This window comes from Falco peregrinus, chromosome 6 (assembly GCF_023634155.1).
Source record: "Falco peregrinus isolate bFalPer1 chromosome 6, bFalPer1.pri, whole genome shotgun sequence".
In the NCBI taxonomy this organism is placed as follows: domain Eukaryota; kingdom Metazoa; phylum Chordata; class Aves; order Falconiformes; family Falconidae; genus Falco; species Falco peregrinus.
The window spans coordinates 2,410,314-2,429,715 of NC_073726.1; the positions used below are offsets into that span (position 1 = coordinate 2,410,314).

The 19,402-nt window shown below is 41.2% G+C and overlaps 1 protein-coding gene across 2 annotated transcripts in view; it reads left to right on the plus strand.

Annotated features, from left to right (window-relative positions):
• SLC2A13 (solute carrier family 2 member 13) overlaps positions 1-19,402 on the plus strand; it is a 169,320-nt gene that overhangs the window by 141,739 nt on the left and 8,179 nt on the right. The gene's annotated exons all lie outside the window — the stretch shown is intronic.

Below are 19,402 nucleotides of genomic sequence, written 5' to 3' on the forward strand. Positions count from 1 at the left end.
CTCTGCCAGGGGCATGCCAAGGGCGGTTTCAAGACAGTGAGCAAGAATATTCTTACGTTGTAATAAAAGAAGAGTTGTGTCTTCTCTGTCAGTGCAGCCTGAGGGTTCTGTGTTGGGACTCTCTTCTGCAAGGTTTAGGGAAGTTTTGCATTGAGCAATAGCACAGAAAGGCTTGCAGTTCTGTTCTCTTCATGAACACTGATTGTAAAGTCCCCGAAGCCGATAAAGGGCGTTATCTTGCTTTTGCAGATGGGGATGCAATGGGAGGGTTCCAGTATGCAGCTCAGGTGGCATGACAGAGGTTATGGGCAGAGTCTGTCTCTGATGGACTCCACTGAATGTGGAGGTGATCCGTGGTTTCAGAGTGCAAACTGAAATTGAGTTTTTTCCCCACAAGTGCAATTATTCCCACAGTACTCTCAGAAACTTTGAAACTTCTTCCCATGTAATTGCAATAACCCTAAAGGCCAGCCAAGAATGCTCTAGAAGTAACTTTAAATTGCATTAATATTATTACAGTTGAAAGAATAACCACACAAGGAAAGGAGTTGCTAATAGTGCCTTGACACAACATTAACCTTGACATGAGTATGTTGTCAAGAGCACAGCAGGCCCATGACTGTGAGCTAAAAGGCTCTCATAAGCGACTCTGAGCGATTTCCCTCTGGAGAGAAAGATGTTGACTTTATACAGTAAACAATTATGAAGAAATAATAACATCATCTGCAGATCAGAGACAAGCCTAGAAGCCATCCTGTCCACAAAATTAGCTGGTAGGTCTCCACAGTCCCCAAAGGAGGAGGATTGGGAACAGAAATCTATAAAGGGAGAGGAGCTGAGTGATTTGCTTTCTTCAGCCATTTTTATTAACTTTGTTAGAGGAACATCTCCCTGCCATGGGAGTTTAATGCTTCGTGAAGAATCCTGCTTTCCCCATTATAAAAAAGCATTTCCCTCTCTAAGGGCATTTAGTGCAAAAGGGGAGTGCCAGAAGAGCTCTGTGTTTGGGAAGCTTGTTGTTTTCCTCTGGCCTGTGCTCTCCTAAGCTCGCTCCTTCCATGTAAAATTAATAGCATGTTTACAGATGCTCGGCAATGCTGTTAGGTGTCACTGTGTGCCTGTTGCTCATGGACGTCAGTTTGCTGAGGAATTTAACTGTATCTCGGAAGCCTTTTCTGGGGAAAAGTGGGTTTAAATTACCTGGGTAATGTAAGGAAGCAGGTCAGGCAGGCAGTCAAACCATGGTTCCCAGCTTCAGGAGAGTTTCCACTGCAGAAATGTGCCTAATGACTTGGCATTTGAGCCTGGACACTAACTAGATGCCAGTGGTTAAAAAAAAAAAAAACCCCAAACAAAACATGGGAGCTCGTTAGCTGGATTCTCAGACAACAGCCTGGTTTATGTCCAGTGGGGAGCATGCCAGTGTCTGCCACAGCCTCAGGAGTATTCTGGGGAGCTTTACATTCATACAGTGTTGCCTGTTGTCTAATGCATACCAGATGAGACTGTTAAAATGATTAGAATACTTTTTCTTTGTAGCGACATTAGATTTTTCTAGAAATGTCAGGTTCCTTTTGCTGCTTGTGAATAAAGACAGACATAAATAAGTTCATTAACTTTGTTTTGCTAGTCACTGTCTTTTGCAATGTGACAAGTACATTTGTAAAAGTTGCTGTGTCTGCTTTACTAACGCCAAAAAAATGTATGTACGTATTCACACATTTAAAGACTGAGAATCCATTTTCAGTACGTGGTGGGGAATGGGTATACAGACCTTCCCTGTCACCACAGAAAGGCTAGCACCACAGCAGCCTTCCAGGAATGAAGCACTCCTCTGTCTGGGGGCAGACATTGCTTGTTTTGTCATGCATTAAGTATTGGTAGAAGATTTTATTGCTGAAATGGTGGTTTGGAATCTTTGTACAAGGGCCTGCAGTGAAAAGTGCTGCTTAACTCAACAGCAGTTAGAGGAGAAACTAGTATTTATTTTACCAAGTCTTCAGATCAGCAGATGCAGATTATACAAAGGATTATGCCTCTCACAGTTGCCAAGTGGAAAGATAGTAGAGGGAGTAAGTGATTCAGGAAAGTAGCAGGTTCTACAGATTATTTACATCTGTATGTATATCAGCAGCACTCAGAAGAGCTGCGATTACAACCAGTACTCTTAGAGAAATTCCGTTCTGGGCAATATGCTAAATGTTTACTAAATTGAAATATTCATCACTTCAGTAGGAACCAGAATATAGAAAACCCCCTCTCCTGTCCGGGATCATCTAGAAAAGAAACCCCAAACGTATGTGGTTTCGAATAGAGTTACATTTTGATTTATTATCTTCACCACTACCACGAGGTATGGAAACCTGGAGCAACTGGGTGGCAGGATGGAATGCTGTTTGGCCTATTTGGTTAGGATTGTGTACTTCAGCATAATAATATCTAATATACATTAGTGAGGTGTGCAAAAAGAGAAATGAAGAAAAGATCTGAAACTGTTTGCAGTCTGTCAGCCTAAGCTAAGGCACGAGGTCTTTTCTGGGAGGAGCTATTAGTGTAATCACAGTCTAACGGCCGCACATACTGGTGCGATTCTGGAGAGCTAGGGAGGTAGAAGAGGAACTTAAGAAATCTCGTATGCATATTTTAATGCCATCTCTGCTAACTGGTAAGAGCAAATAGGAAGAAGAAAAGGATACAGTGATGCAGAATATTGTGTCCTCAATCGTAGATGAAGCCTTTGTTATTGGTGAGGCAGCAGTAGGCTGAGAAATAGGTGCAATTTTAATGTTCTGATCCTTTCAGCCACTCCTCCTGCTCAAATCTTCAAGGCATCACATTTTTCAGTTCTTTTAAAAGGAAATTATTTTGTGATGGGCCTCATAACCATAGTAAGATCTCTTTAAGCATTTAAAAATACGGTAAAATCTATGTATGTACTTAAATAATTTACATTGAGGGTGGAATTTTGTTGATCTTTAGCAGAAGATACGGTCTCTTCATTACTTTTTTAAATGTTCAAGGGGGGAAACCCTTTTTATTTATTACTTAATTTTTGACTGGATCTAATACCTGAACTAAGGTTAGGTCCTTTGTAGATGTAAAATAATGAGCAGAGCAACATGATAATCTGAACTGTGAAACTATTTACATTCCTTTAGGGTAATCACTTAGTAATTTCTATTAATAGCTCTAACTCATTATATCTACTCGACCAGTGGTAAATTCTGGATGCTTGAAAGGGAGGACAAAACAGACTCGTAGTCAGTCCTCTTATGAAATGAATGTATTCTGGCTCTGGAAACGTTTAGACTATATGCTGAAGACAAAATATATTTGTTGGAGACACCCAGCGCAAAATAGGATTTTAAAGCAGGACTGGTTGGTTTGAAACATTGTTTGTACATTTGTTCTCTACCTGTTTATTTCTATTGCACTTTGCCACTAAACACTGCTTCCAGACCTTACTCTTTAAAGGCATTCTGGTAGAGAATGATGAAGAGACACATGCTGACAGCTGTTTGGGTTACTTGTTACAACTACTTCAGGTGCTATAACATTGAGGTAACTGGAATAGAAAAGCAAAAGTGGCCCTTGAGCTAAAAGATGTCCAAATGCTGGTTTGTGTCAGGAAAAGTTGTGGTGGGAAAATGTTTGAGTCAGTGTCTTCATCGGTTAAAAGTGGTCCAAGGAAGAAGATGCTGTGGTGATTAAAATTTGAATTTACATTCTGTTGAAGGTGCAAGCTTTCTGCTCATTTCAGTCATTCTGTCATCAGCTGAAATGGGACTAGAAGGAAAATACCATTTCCCATGCAAAAAGCATGTCTGAAAGATAGATGGGAAAGTGAAGGCAAAGAAATGCCAACGTGTATGAGAGAATTGGCAGTCTCTTGTCAGTCTGCTTAGAGTACGTGGATAATTCCTGCAGCTTTTTTCTCTCTCTTCCCCCTTATGAAATGTACATTGGAGAAGAGTGTCATTTATTGCCTGTAGAAGCCTGCTGCTAATTAGCTTCTTCAGCTGCTCGTCTTTTTAGGGACAGATTGAAAGACGTCCATGCCTTACCAGGAGGGTTCTCCCAGGGCAGTGTCACAGCAGGGGCAGAGCACAGCCCTGGCGCTCTCCTCGGCCGAGGGGATTGGAGAGAGGGGCAGAGGAGGATGCTTCACCAGAGGGTGCGAGTGTGCAGGGAGCTGCTGGTGCGAGAGACTGAGGGCTTTCCCCTTCTGCCTTGGAGCCAAAGCAAAAGGAACTGACTCATATTTGGGAGCATGTGCATTTTTTTTCTGAGAGGGGACTACTTCCATTAGTAGTTTTTCACATCTATTTGGTCATTGACGCTGAAGTTTGGATTTAAATAAAAGTTCTCTGTGAAAATTGTCTCAGCAAATTCCGTCAGGTTTTTACAGTCTGAAATAGATTTACTAAATTGAAATTTTCTCTGTTTTTTAATATTTTAAAATATTAAGTGGAAAATATTTTAGAAAGGTGCACGTGGTTGGGGATATTTATTGATAAAGAACATTCAGTAGGGTCGAACACAGCCCTCCATAGAGGATCCGGAATCCAAATTTTTTGTTATACCTTTAACAGCATCACTAATCCAAATCTTACACACCTTTTTTCTGTAATAAGTAACTCTTGAGTAATCACACCATCTGATACAGTAAAACTGATGTCTTCCCTTCTTAAAAGGATGAAGTTTTTAGAGGAGATTTTTCTTTATGAGGGGAAATAAATTAACATATTTCTGCATTAGGACTGTTGAATAATTCAGTATGTTTGATGAGTTTAATTCATATAAATTCTTGTATGTGCTGTCTGCATGTGTGGCTCATTTCCTTGAGAAAGGAGGCAGTAACATCAATCCCTCACTGGCACCAGATGAGCTGGAGTTATTGATTCATTTGATTTAAAGTTGTGACCTTGTTTTAACTCAGCTTGTCAGTTAGTACAGGCTAGGATATGGGCAGTCTGTCAGATAGTAGGTCATACTTCTGAACAGCAGCACTTTGGGCATTTCTTCTTGCTTGTAGGATGTATAGACTCTTTTTTCCTGTAGCTTTCCACAGCTGTCACATTAGCTTTGCATAGATGATAATGAGAGACGAGTTTGAGGTTCTGCATGATTATTTAGTTCTTCAGACCTGTGATTCAGATTATGTATGTTCCCATTTAGCATATTTTCTTGGCAAAATAATTATTGCCAAAAAGCACTTATTTATGTCAAGTTCTTTTTAGTTGTCAGAAGCCATCAAAGATAGATGATTACTTCGATTTCTGCTGAGTTCTGCTGCTGCCGGATCCCAAACTTTGAGTTTCATGTAACAGTGAAGACTTTGCTACCCATTGCTTATAGATGTCATGAGCTAAAGTTAGTGTAATCAGTTACAATTTCTGTATTTTATAAAATTCCTTAGATTTGGCATAGATATTGCACCTGCATGCACAAATCAAACCAGAGCAACACTATGTTACGTGCTCACTCTTACAAATCAGGTGTGAAATAATTATATTGGTATAAGTGGCCTTACAATATTATTTAAATTTCCTTGGGGCTCCTTTTTCAGTTACATTAGTGATTTCCAGTGAATTTTAGGGCTGACAGTGGAGTATTGCTGTGTTGGTGGAGTTAATCCAGAGCCTCCCCAGTACTGCCTGTGTGGGCAGGGGTGCGGTGCTCCATCCCCCTTCTGAAGCACCAGTTTCTCTGAGCTTTTTGGGGCAGAGCTATTGCCACCTACTGGAATCAGGGAAAAGCTCCTTTTTAAAAACACTTTTCCATCATCTGTTTGCAGCAAGGAACGCAAGATCTCAGGACTTTTAGTTTGAATAGATTTCCATTGTAGTAGCAGAAAGACAGTTGCTGGCAATAGTTAAAATGTAATATTTTAATATTAAATATCTAAACTGCTGCTACAGAAATTGAATGTAACGGTTCAGTACTTCAGATGGAAGGTTAAGTTTGCCAAAAGGTTATTGTTAGACCTATTACAATATAAACTTTATACGTATGTCAATAACTAGAACTTAAATAGAGCAGGGAAGTGCTAAAAAATGTGTGTTAATACATGTAACATTGATCTTACTTGTCCTTACAATTTTTGTTTCAGGCTCAACAAAAAAAGCAAATTCAGAAAATTATTTTTACCCGCACGCACTTTCCTTTTGGTTTCAGTGGAAATGTCAGAAGGATAAATATTTTTTTCTCTCTTCGCTTCCCATTGAAATATGTGGTCGATTCTGATTTTAAGGTTTCAGCAGCTCTGTGGAAAATCATTTCTGCAGGGTGGCGGTGTGGCAGACTCCCAGGCGCAGGGACTGCTGCGTGGTGTAAGCAGTAAGTGCAGTAGCTTTAGAATCTCAGCAGCATGCCTGCAGCGTGACCTGGGCTGCTCGCCGGGCACTCCGCTGGCAGGGCAGGCAGCCTTTCTGGAACTTGCCAAGGAAGTTATCTGGGCGATGAATTGAATCAGCAGTGCTCACCAGTCAGTGCAACATCTGGTCACTCGTTATAGTTGTGTCAGCGTGTCCCAGCTGTGTTTTGAGTTTGGGGTTTGGGTGGGATTTGCTTGGTCTTTCTAAATTGAACTATAAATCTCGCTGTTATCTACTAACTTCATATACCAGGTTTCAACGTGAAAGTATTTTTTTTTTCAATACTTTGTACATCTTAAACTTTGGGATAATTAAAAGCAATAAATTTTTCTCTGTTTTTTTTATTGTTTTCTGGAGTGTTTGGAAGCGTTCAGAAAAAAGAGATTGTAACATTGAAATAGAACCAATTTCATTTGGAAGTTGAACTTCCAGTGAATATTTCTGTTAAGTTACCTTCATACTGAGTTACACCACCTTGCTTTTTTTGGTTTTGGTCTTTTTTGACCATAGGCTTAGAATTACTTTTGTCAGTTGTAACTCAAGTGATGCTTTTGAGACGCTGATGACATTCCTTTGCTAGTACTGCTGACACATGGTGTACAGGACAGGCACCAGTAACAGTTGCTTGTAAGTGCAAATAAGAATAAGAAATCTGGATAGTTTGTTTTACTCAACTTCAGATATCTAAAATGTTGACCTTAAGCTATCTTGTAGTTCCTTGACTGATGGATAAAAGATGCTGTTCTTTGTTCGCAGCTGTCCTTTGCCTGTGTTTTATAGAATAGACTTTGTTACGTCATGCCAGCAATTTTTGCATGTTGTTCTGTTAATAATACTTTAATTAATCTTAAAGTATTGATACTTGTTATTATTGAGCCTTGCACTCAGCCCTTTCTACCAGCATTCCTTGGGACAATCTGTCTTCATATACTACAGGGAAGATTCTCCTGGGAGAACTGGTTCTTCTACAGTGAATAGGCAGCTTGTTGGTGTTTGTGTTGTAACCAAAAGAACTTCAGAAATGCTAATTATTAAGCAAGTGAAATGTAAAATCAGGTGAAAAAACAAATGAGATTAAATATTAGGTAGAGATTTATTTTATAGTAAACTTGCAGAAAATTGTAAAATGCCATGTTTGACATCATAATCTTCAGAACAGTTTGTTTCAGTAATTTAATTATTAAGTATTGGTGCTGCAAGGAGATAAAATCAGAATGACTAAATGCTTTTGGATCTGGAAACAGAAGCTAGAAATTCTCCAATTCGATTACCCCAGTTCTTTCAGTAATTTGGTTGGAGCCTGGTGCTCCATCCATAAGCTCTCAAATATGTCAGAGCAAGGATGACCCAGAACTTCCACACGGAAATGCCAGGAGCAGCAGAACCGCTCCAGTCCAGGGAAAGACCAGGAGCGCTGAGCTACACAGAGGGGTTTGCACGCAACTGAAATATTTAATATGCTAGTCTGTCACAGATGCTAAATGCCAGTCTGTCTTTAACAAAATATATTCGAGTCCTACATTTATAAGCATTTTTGTCCTGAAAGAGCTCTAACAGAATGAAGCCTGCCTGCCTGCAGGCACCTGTGAGTAGCGGAGTGTGACCAAACCTGTCTGGGTTTTGGTGGAAAGCATTCTATGGCACAGGTTAGCTCCGGGAGCCCCCCAGGTGACTGGTAGCCACATTCCAGTTAAGCTTGTCACTGAGATGCCCCAAAGGTATGTCTGTCAGAAGAAACGGCCAAATCATTCACGATCACTCCCTCCTTTCAGCAGCAACGACTGGATGAAGGCACGGGTGTGTCTGCACGCTCGCTGCTGGAGCTGTTTGTTCCAAAAGTGAGCTATTTCTGCATAACCACAGAAAAACCACTAAACAAACTTTAATGCACAGTCTAGGGTCATAAGGAGTCCACGAGTCTTTCTCAACCCTGATGGCTGCTGGGAGGGAAATAATGGCTCATTCTGTTTCCAGAATGCCTCTGCGCTACCTTTTTGCTGGCTGTCATGTGGAGATAGCTTTGTGCTTGTGTTGTTTAAAATTTGTGAAATGACATCTCTTTCACAACCAATTAAATATTCCTAGATGCCACTTCTTGCGAGGGCTTGCCGTGTGCCTGTGCCCATGCTGCGGCACAAGATGTTTCTTTTCAATTTGTGATTGCTGTGAACAGGATTGAAGGGAAAATGTGCAGTAGCGGCCAAGGCGGTGGTAGCCATAATTCTCTTGTTCCACCAACTGTTGTGCAAACAACTTATGTCATTGAACCACAGCCCCATCACACCTGTCACATCTCCGTCCAGACCTGCACGCAAATGCATGATGCTTTAGGTGTTACAGCAGTGGGTTGTACCCGCTACCACATGGCATTTTTTCCACTCTGTCTGGCAGAATGCAGTGTTTTGCTTATATTTCTTGATACTACTGTAGTACTAAATTATCTATTGACCATGACAAAGGCTTCAAAATGTTGGGCAGTATCACCTTCATCATATTTACCCAAATTTCTAAACATTCTTTGCTGATCTGCACCTCAGTAAAGTTCTCTGAGAGTCAATCATACTTGAAAGTAAGAATTAGTGAAAACTACAGCATTTAGCCAATTGCAATTGTTCAGTATGAGAATTAGGACCGAACTATTTCTCTGCCTCTTACTGGATCTTGCTTTCTTGTGAGGATTGGCTTAGACTTTTTTGGATACAGCACTGGAATCTGGGAGGCTTCATGACTTGCTGATGGCACTCTGTTGGAGCCCACCACTGTGTTTATAAAGTGGTTGGAATTCTCATGCACATCAGTAGTTTGGAAGCTGCAAGATAAAAGAGGAACAAAAGAGGTAAAAGATTTAGGGTTAGTAAAATTGTGCAAGGATATGAGCAAGTTTTGTGTTGAGAGCTGGAGTTTCAGTGGACCAGCAGGCACAACCTCTTGTACAGGCACAGACTTCAGCAACAGGGTGTGCCTGTCAATGAAAGGGATGAACCCAGGGTTTATTTGCATAATAAGAAGATTTCAGTAAGGACTTTCAGATAGTTTAGTGCTTCTGAAACACTTGTGTGGCTGTTGTTTTGGTTGGGGGTTTTTTTGGTTGTTGGTTTTTTTTGTTTGTTTTTCTTTTTTTTAGACCAGGGTTTGTATTCTATAAATGAAAAAGCAGGAGAAATTACTGAAGGTCTTGGTCTTTAAAGTACGCAGATGTAAGTTGTCTGTAAACCATTGGAATACATCCTTGGAAAGGGGAAAAAAAGGCAGAAATCTTACATCGCCTGCTGTTGCCTTCTGAGCCTCACCTGAAATGGTGCACTCTCTTTCATTGCTGCTTTTTCATATTCTTTGTTAGCTTGTAAATGCACAGAATCATCTTTAAAGTTGCAAAAATATATTCTTGTGTCTTCTCATGAAAACATGTAGCAGATGTGGGCTTTGCTCCTCCTTTAACATTACCTTGCTGTAACTTTAACCTCATATAATGTCTAGTTCCAGTGAAGCTTTTGCTGATATTTCGGAGAAAAGTTTTCTACAACTGAATGTTAACTTCTGAAGCTAATAAGTGAGTCATAATTTAAATTGAGAAAAAGCTCTTCAGAATATATATTAATAATCTCCATCTTGACCAAAAAACTGTCTTTAAACTATTTACTCAGTTTTATGAAGAATCTATCCTGAAATAATTACCAGATTGTACCCTTGTTTATTTATCATATGCATTAGTATTTGATTCTCCAGCTTAGAATTACCACTAACTACTGTCAGTGTCACTGAATTTTACAGTTTCAAACCTTGAAGTAGTCTTCTGGGTATATATAATAAACTGATTTTTGTCGTGGCTTCTTAACTGGAGAATACTGCATCTAATTTTTACAGCTATGATTTCAACCTGTGAACCCCTTAGCCAGGTATTAACCAAGCTGTCCTCTGCCAGCTGTTTGTTGAGTATAGTCTTAGACTTGGACATAAATGGATATAGACTGGACCTCTGTACACTCAGTTTGTGCAGTAATATATTTAGATATTTGAGGGGTTTATGTAAATTATTTTTACAGGATGCTTTTTTCTTTATATATAAATAAATATTTCAAATTATCTTTTTTCAGAAAACAGTGCTAAAAGAACTTTTTGAACAAAGAAACAAACTCAAAAATATATGATTTTTGTCTCGTTTCATTTCTTTGTTGAAAATTTGGGCCGTTTCAAAGTTTTTTACAAAAAAAATGAAATAAATAAGCCATATTCCTTCTCTTTTTCCCTCAGATGAACAGCTAAATTTGTATCTGAAAATGTCCAATGTTAAAAAGAAACACAAAATACATTACTTTGAAACTGTGACCTGTTGTCTAGTGATTAAAGTAGTTAAAATGATGATATGTAGAAATGCGTGAATGACAGTGATATTCCGCTAAGATGCTTATGCTCAAAACTAATTAAGATTTTGCATTTTGATCAGGTTTTAATTTGAATTCTGCCCATTAAAATTCTGTAAGTATGACTTCTACTTAAGTGAACAGATGATTTTTTTTTCATAGTTGTATGACTGCTCACAAGTTTATGCATTATTAATATAATATTTGAATAATTTATAATTTGGTCATGATTATAAAATCGTATAATTTAATTATTACTAGTTAATTTTAGTTTGTACTGGGTTAAACCAAGTGTACTCAGTCAGGATCAGGATTAGCACTAGGATAGGGCTCTCTGTAGAGCACAGAGATGTCAGGTGTTTCCTGACACTTTCGTTATCATCTGATACTTTAGAAGAGTAGGAAAAAGCTTGGAAAGAAAAATAAGTCAGTCTGTGTGTAGTGTGATTAGTTGTATGTTCTTCTATAACAAAAAAACAGGTATTTTCTTATTTCTGCTCCTAGTTCTTAAGTGTGCTGTAGCTGGGACTGGTGTACATGTGTGGCTAACGGGTGCTGTCAGCTGTTGTGAAATCTCAGATGGTTGGGCTTTAGCACTAGGTACAAATGTTATTCTGCCTTTTCCCGGTTTGAGTCCATTTCTCATGGTAAGGGGAGCATGAAAGATGATGAGAGACGCTTGTCTGACAGTGTCGTGGTAGTAGCAGAGATTTGTTTCTCTCCCCTCCTAGTAGACATGATGAAAAATGAAGCTTGAAACACTTGTGGCGTGACAGCAGAGTGGGAAACGTTAGCCAGCGGCCTGGAGGTGGCCAGCAGGACTGGGAAGGCACCAGTATAAGATAAAAATCGAATGGAGTAGCAGGTGGAACTTTGAGAGGATGGGAGTAGGATACAGCAATATGAAGGAGAACCTTCAATCCAGAAGCAGATCCAAACCTGAACATCTTTCATTGGGAGATCAGACTTACCTAATCACACAAAAGCGGCTTGCTCAGACCCACAGCGAACCGATGTCATGACTGGCAGTCAGACAGCTGAGCTTCTTCCTTTGGCAAGAGACGAAGCAGCTATGTTGCCCACCCTTGAGAATCCACTAATATGTGGTTACAAACATACTGCAATGTCCAGAACAGCAACCGTTCAAGAACCACTTTGATGTGATTAATACTGGAGAACTATTTGTCATGGGTAAAAATTGCTCCTGTTTTCAGTCATTTGGTAGTCTGTTGCTCAGTCTATTCAGATTGAATAACAGCTCCAGCACTTATTTATTGAGCAGATTCAGATGCAGATGCAAAACTGAAGTTTCTCAGTTTGGGAAAATGCAAGTGTTTGAATTCAAACTCCAAAGATTTTTAGCTAAATAAATAATGTAAAACCTGTGACCAGGTGGCTGGGAACAGAGGTAAATTGGAACAGCATAACAAGTCAGGTGTGACTTCTGACATGACTGATTATCATAGAATCATTTGGGTTGGAAAACGCCTTTAAAATCATTGAGTCCAACTGTAAACCTAACCCTGCCAAGTCCCCCGCTGAGCCATGTCCCAGGCACCACGTCTGCAGGACTGTTGAATACCTGCGGGGACGGTGACTCAACCACTTCCCCGGGCAGCCTGTTCCAATACCTGACCACCCTTTCAGGGAAGAAATTTTTCCTAATATCCAACCTGAACCTCCTGTGGCACAGCTTGAGGCTGTTTCGTCTCGTCCTGTTGCTTGTTATCCGGGAGAAGAGACCGACCCCCCCTGCCTACAGCCCCTGTCAGGGAGTTGCAGAGAGCAGTGAGGTCCCCGCTGAGCCTCCTCCTCTCCAGGCTGAACCACCCCAGCTCCCTCGGCTGCTCCTCACAGGGCTTGTGCCCCAGACCCTTCACCAGCTCCGTTGCCCTTCTCTGGACACGCTCCAGCGCCTCAGTGTCTTTCTGATGTGGGCCCACTTTTTTGCAGTGTCTTTCAGGGCCCAAAACTGAACCCCGTGTTCGAGGTGCGGCCTCACCAGTGCCCAGTGCAGGGGGACGATCACCGCCCTGGTCCTGCTGGCCACATGATTGCTGGCACAAGCCAGGATGCTATTGGCTTTCTTGGGCCCCTGGGCACGCTGCTGGCTTATGTTCAGCTGGCTGTTGACGAACATCCCCAGGTCATTTTCCGCTGGGCACCTTTCCAGCCGCTCTGCCCCAGCCTGTCGCGCTGCGTGGGGCTGGTGTGACCCAGGGGCAGGACCCGGCACTGAGCCCTGTTGAACCTCCTACAAGTGGCCTCGGCCCATCGGCCCGGCCTGCCCAGACCCCTCTGCAGAGCCTCCTGCCCCCCAGCAGATCAGCGCTGCCCCCAGCTCGGTGTCACCTGCAAACTGGCCGAGGGTGCGCTCGGTGCCCTCGCCCAGGTCATTGATAAAGGCATTAAGCAGGGCTGGCCCCAGCACGGAGCCCTGGGGACACCAGCTGTGACCGGCCGCCAGCGGGATGTAACTCCGCTCACCACCACCCGCCGGGCCCGGCCGGCCAGCCAGTTTCTGACCCAGCAAAGAGTGCAGCTGTCCAAGCATGATGGAAGGCAGTTATGTGTTAGAGACAGATATTTCTATGAAGTAATCATTTCAGTAGGGGCTTCTACTTTTTTAAATGAAATATTAAGTAATTTTTTAGTTTAATAGTGGGTATAAGCTGTAGTGAAATATTCCTTGTGATTGATTTTAGGAGATTTTAGCAGTCTGTAGAATCTCTGTTTCTTTTTTAAGAATGAAGATAAAAGAGGGATCAGAAGGTCTTACAGCCAGTAAGGGAAAAGATGCTCAGTGTGAGTAACTGACAGTTATTTCTATACATGTTATGTGCTGTCTCCAAGCAGATCTGTAAGAAATGCTGATTTAAACATAAAACCTTGTTAGAACCTACAGCATGCAACAAAGAAGGCACCTCTAAACTCTTTGACTCTGTAATGGGCAAAGCAAGCAAGCTTCTGGGCTTTTGGGTTTCATTAATATATCTTTGAATATGTGCTTTCAGTTTCCCAGATGCAGAGTATGAAACGTCTGTCATTTGATTTGAGGAGAATCATTTTCCTGTTGTTACCGTTCTTATCTTAGTAGCTGCTACTGAACTTACTTGGCGTGGAAAGCATTGCATGGAGAAAGGAACTGGCTTTGCCTCTTTAGTTTAAGATTTTTTGGAATTATTTTGGACAGCAGCAATTACTATAGCTGTTACTCATTAAAGTGCCCTGGTGTCTGTTCTTTGTGCAGGAAATCACCCACAGTATATAGGTATAATGCGTAGGTCCTATAGCAGGGGGCCTCAGCATGATAAGGACTGGTTTTCAGTCATGTGCGAATGCGTCAGCAATCTGCTGATGTGCAGTTTGCTTTTTTGCTGTGAACTAAACTATTTTGCCAAGTTTTTGAAGTGCATGCTGATATTTTAAAAACTCTTTGTCAGTTAAAGCAAAAAGCTTCAATGACTGTCCCAAAACACTGCTGGTATTTTTATGTAATGAAGGTTAAGCAATGTCTAGCTGAATACCATGAAATTTTATGGGTACGTTTTCTGAAGGCTGCATCTGTTTGTTCTTTTCTGTTTTTTTAATTGCCATCATCTGTTGCAAGAAGCTTCATCTGCATATTTTCAGCAACATCTGGTTTAATGGATGAGTTATTTCTGCATGTAAACTCTAAGGTCAGAGCAGTAGATGCAAACTTCTCCAGAGGGGCGTGGAGCTACAGTGCATCTTCTCTGAGGTACAGAGGCCCGTAGCTAGGGAACTGTGAGAAGGCTTAGGAAGTATTGATTCACACGTTGGTCGAGTTAAAATTAATCTGTTTGCCTTCAGGAAAGAGTTATGCTTTGCTTAATACTTCAGATAGCATCTTATCATGTGTATATATAAAAATTAAGCACTGAAAGGAATAGATTTTTCTTTGGATCAGTATATACTGATTTATAGTGAAACTATACTTTATGGTTTCACTGGTTTCTATGGGTTGTGCTAATGCAACTAATTTGATTGTGTATAGGTGGATTAGAGAGGCCACTTGACAGACAAGGTAGAGGTGGTTTCCAAAGTTCTCCTTAGTTACATGTCTGACTACCGCTAAATTACTACACAGTTAATCTGGTACTTTGTCTGTCCTTTGAGTAATTTTAAGACAGTTAGGGGTCTGGTCAGACAACTAAATATCCTTAGCAGAAACAGAGGAGCTTGAAGTTGGGAGAATGAACCCAAATGTCAGGGTCCAGATTCTTCCACAGGATGAGTAATTGCCTGTGGATAAACAATCTTAGTTGTTCCCAAGCATCTTCCACAAAAACCTTTCTCAATCCAAACAGCAGCTACTCTACATTATGTCTGTTTGGGCCTCTTCCCATGACCAGGCTTCAGGTGAAAAGATGAGCCAATAAGCTTGGCATTAATTTATATTGTTCACTTGGATTGGCATGATATAAAAGTCAGGACTCTACACAGGAAACTTTAAAAATCTCTTTAAAGGAGATTTTTCAAAATCCAATATAATTGTGTTACACCAGAGACTAAGTTGGTAAATTGTAGATTATCAGCATCTTGATAATACAAAAGTGTGGTGTGAGAGCAGTCCTTGAGTAGTTTTACTATTGTTAGAACAAAGTAATGGGGAATTAGTGAAACTGTGAATTAGGTCTTAAAATCTTTCTGTACCATCAGCACCTGATGTTAAAGTTTATGTCAGAGCCGAATGTGTAATTTTGAAATGTGCCTGTTCTAACAAGCATTTTAAGGAGACGAATGATCACATTAGTGATTTTCTTTAAAGTAATTTGTTTCCTTAGCCTGATTTGATTTAAATTTTGACCTTCTGAGCCTTTTGATCTAAATCCATTTAAGATGCTTCTGAAGGGCTTGAAAGCTTCTGACTTCTCATTGTCTTTTATATTGAAAATGTATGAACTGTTCAGAGTGAAACATTTAATTCCCACAAAAGCCATATCTTTAGGGATACACAGTCCTCGGTCTACAGCAAAGCAAAGATTAATGGAAATTTGAGAGGAAAATCAGCTTGGTTTCTGACTTGTGCAGAGCTCAGTGCTGTGCTCACTTGCCTATGCTATGTTCTGCCTAGCCATTTCCCTATCTGTGCTTTTCAGTGCTGTGCTTGAGGCTCAAGTATTAGGAAAATTTAAATTGGTCTTATCCTCTTTCCTCTTGTTATATATCAGTAACATTTTAGACCACCCACACCAGCTCTTCATCTCTTCATCTCTTACCTTCTATTATGTTCCATGTGAGCGTAGTTTAAGGATGTGGGGAGCAAAGCTTTAGATCTTCTGAAATACAGACCTTATCTGGTAAAGGATGGATCCTGTGATTATGAAACCAAGCATATAATGCCTCTAATTTAGAAATCTACTGCTGTTCTGATTTATTTTCAGTCAGTCGAATTGTTCACATCAGTCATTGGAAGCCCAGGTTTTCACTGATTAGAACAGATGTGCATCTTAAATTATCTGTGGAAAATATATAACAAAAGAAATTAATAGGAAAGATTTTCATGTAGCACTATCTTTTTTTCACCTGGGCAGTAATTTCAGAGGAAATGATGTGATGTGTCTTCACTATTTATATTGATACGACCCTTACCCAGCATATTGTTGTTAACAAACTCCTTGCACTGGTACCCAGCTGCATCGTTTCACTTGTAAGCTGCTTACAGGGCATTTTCCTCTGTGCATTTCAGCTTGTGAAGTGATGGGTAGATACTTGTCCACTTCCCATCATAGATCTCCCTTCATGCAGGAAAAAATTCAGAATTTTATCTGATAGTACATTATACAGTAATTATTAATATATTCTTCAGCAAAATAATACACTTTGTAGAATACTAGTACAGCAGTAGAATTAGCACAGTAACAGAGCTTGAACAAATCTTCAGCCTTGAAAGGAGTGTTATTTTTGAACATACCCAGTGCTGCTAGATGCCAGCAAATGCAGACATCTTTGCTTTTACCCTGTGTACCATGCAGGATTACTGCTGAAGGATAAGTAGGGCACAGTTTATTACTGCAAGGTTTCTGTTAAATCTAGTCTCGAGTGATATTTTTCCTGTTTCTATGCACTGAATCTGCTTTCTTGCAACAGAATTTCAGGGGGGGGCTGAGCAGGAGATGGCAATGGGATCACCAGGTGTTCAGTAATTAGTCTTTCAAATGCCATTTCTTTCACATCTAAGGAGCTTTCAGTTTAAACATATGGATGGTTCTCCAGCACAGTTCAGTCATCTTTTTCTTTTCTTTTTTTTTTTTCACCTGGGACACAGCTCAAACCTGAGTTAACCCGCATGCAGCGAAGAGCACGTAGCGTGGTAGGGAAGCATCAGGGTGAAGCAACGGGTAATGATCCATGTCTCAACTCCTAACACAGAAAGAGATGCTGAGTTGAGCCATCAAAGAGCAAAGTGACAGAAGGAGGAACCTGGGATGATGCTTAGAAGCAAGTGGCAAGGATGGCAGTAGTGCTTTTGGCTCAGAAAAAGGTGAAAAATCTCTCTTGTGGAAGCTGCTAGTGTCTTAGGTGGCTGGCTCTCCCGTGGTCCAGTCAGCAGCTGAGGCCATGAGTCTTTTGTATCCAGGCATGAGGGACATATCTTTGAGAGGGCTGTGCAGTTGTCTTGTTTTATATGTGTTTTTCACCTCAAGACTGAAAGTGGATCTGTATACACTGGATGAGATGGGCTTTCTGGGTAAGCTCGGCAAGGCAGGGCTGCGGCAGGGTGGAAGGCTGTACGCTGGCACTGGCTGTTTTGCCAGCAGCACATCAAGGGCTCGGCGTTTCTCCAGGGAGCGCTGGCTCCACTTGGTCTGGTGCTGCTCAAGTGCAAGGTGGAACTGCAAATCTTACAGCTTACTGCCATTAAGAAAGCATTGGGATTTGGCTGAGGTTTCAGACAGGCGTTTTTCCAGTATTTGTTGGGTTAACTTCTGTCTTTTAAATGTATTTCAACTTTGGATTTCCAGCTGTCCTGAAACTGGGTTTGGGGCTTTATGGCCATATCCTCCTTTAAATGTTGTCCTGTTGGTACATCCATGCCAACTTAAGGAAGATTCCTGCCCCAGGAGGGGGGTGGGTTGGCCATTGGTGCTTAGCACATTTCTGTTCCACCTGGGGCTGGTTTGTCATTTCTTAACAGAAAACTTAGAGGAGAAGTGTTTTGTTGGAATTTGCTTCTGAAAGTCAGCTGCAGTGGTGGTGGGTCCTTTTAAACGTTTCAGTGTGCATTGCTCCACCATCTCATCACTTGTTGCCCACCTATCGACTGTTGAAGGCACCTTCATTCCGGTTTTCCAACCATCAAGAGAATCATAGAACCACTTATGTTGGAAATGACCTTTGAGATCAAGTCCCACTGCTAACCCAGGACTGCCAAGTCCACCACTAAACCACGTTGCCAAGCACAGCATCTATGCATTTTTAAAACACCTGCAGGGACGGTGATTCCATCACCTCCCTGGGCAGCCTGTTCCAATGCTTGACCACCCTTTCCATAAAGAAATTTTTCCTGTTATCCAATCTAAACCTCCTGTGGCACAGCTTGAGGCCATTTCCTCTTGTCCTGTCTCTAGTTTTCTGGGAGAGGAGACCGACCCCCACCTGCCTACAGCCCCTGTCAGGGAGCTGCAGAGAGTGATAAGGTCCCCCCTGAATCAATCCTCTTCTCCAGGCTAAACACCCCCAGCTCCCTCAGCTGCCCTTCATAAGACTTGTGCCCCGGACCCTTCACCAGCTCTGTTGTCCACTTCTGGCCACTCTCCAGCACCTCAAAGTCTTGTAGTAAGGGGCCCAAAACCAAGCACAGCGTTCGAGGTGCAGCCTCACCAGTGCTGAGTACAGGCACAGGAGGGTCGTATCCTTCATGTGGGCATTCAGCTGGTCTGGAAATAGTAACGCAGACAGATGATCAGCGCCCTGTGGTTTCTTCTCTTCAAGTAAATACCATTGTTAGGATATGAAAGGGTGGTGTCTGCTTAGGTCGTCTCTCCCAGGAGTACCTGGTTGTTCTACTCTACATAGCCATTGACGTGGTTGCAGCAGAAAAGTTTCTCTAGTTGCAGTTATGACTCGTTGCCCCTTTAAACCAGTGCTAGTTTAAACTGAAAAATCGTAACAAAAAGATACAGTTGCCAGTATTCCTTTAAAATATATTATATTGTCAGTCAGATGGAAGTACCTGATTTTATACTATTCATCAAAATATGTAATTTCCACATGGTCCTTGGAATAGAGACACTTCTTCTTTCAGTAGCTCGGGCATGGTTTACCTCTGGTCTGGTTCTTATTTTTACTGTCTAATTAGAAATGCTACCTTCTTCTAAATTATTTCACTGTGAAGAAAAGAAAGTATATGGCTCTTTTCCTTATAAATTCACTTGACCTTGGCATACTCCATAGGCATTACTGATTACACGCAATATGTACAGCATATAATTAGTTCATCAATGATGTAGGGTCTAAGTTCCATTTGACCTTAAATCCTTGCATAAAGCATCCTCACCTCAAAGTCCTGCTGCTGCGGCTCTTTTTGCACTGTGTGATATTCATGTGAATGGCCATCTCATTGGCTTTGGTATGACCACTTGCGAGGTAAAGACTGGACATTTGAAGGAGATTTGTAGGTACAAGGCAAGCGTTTAA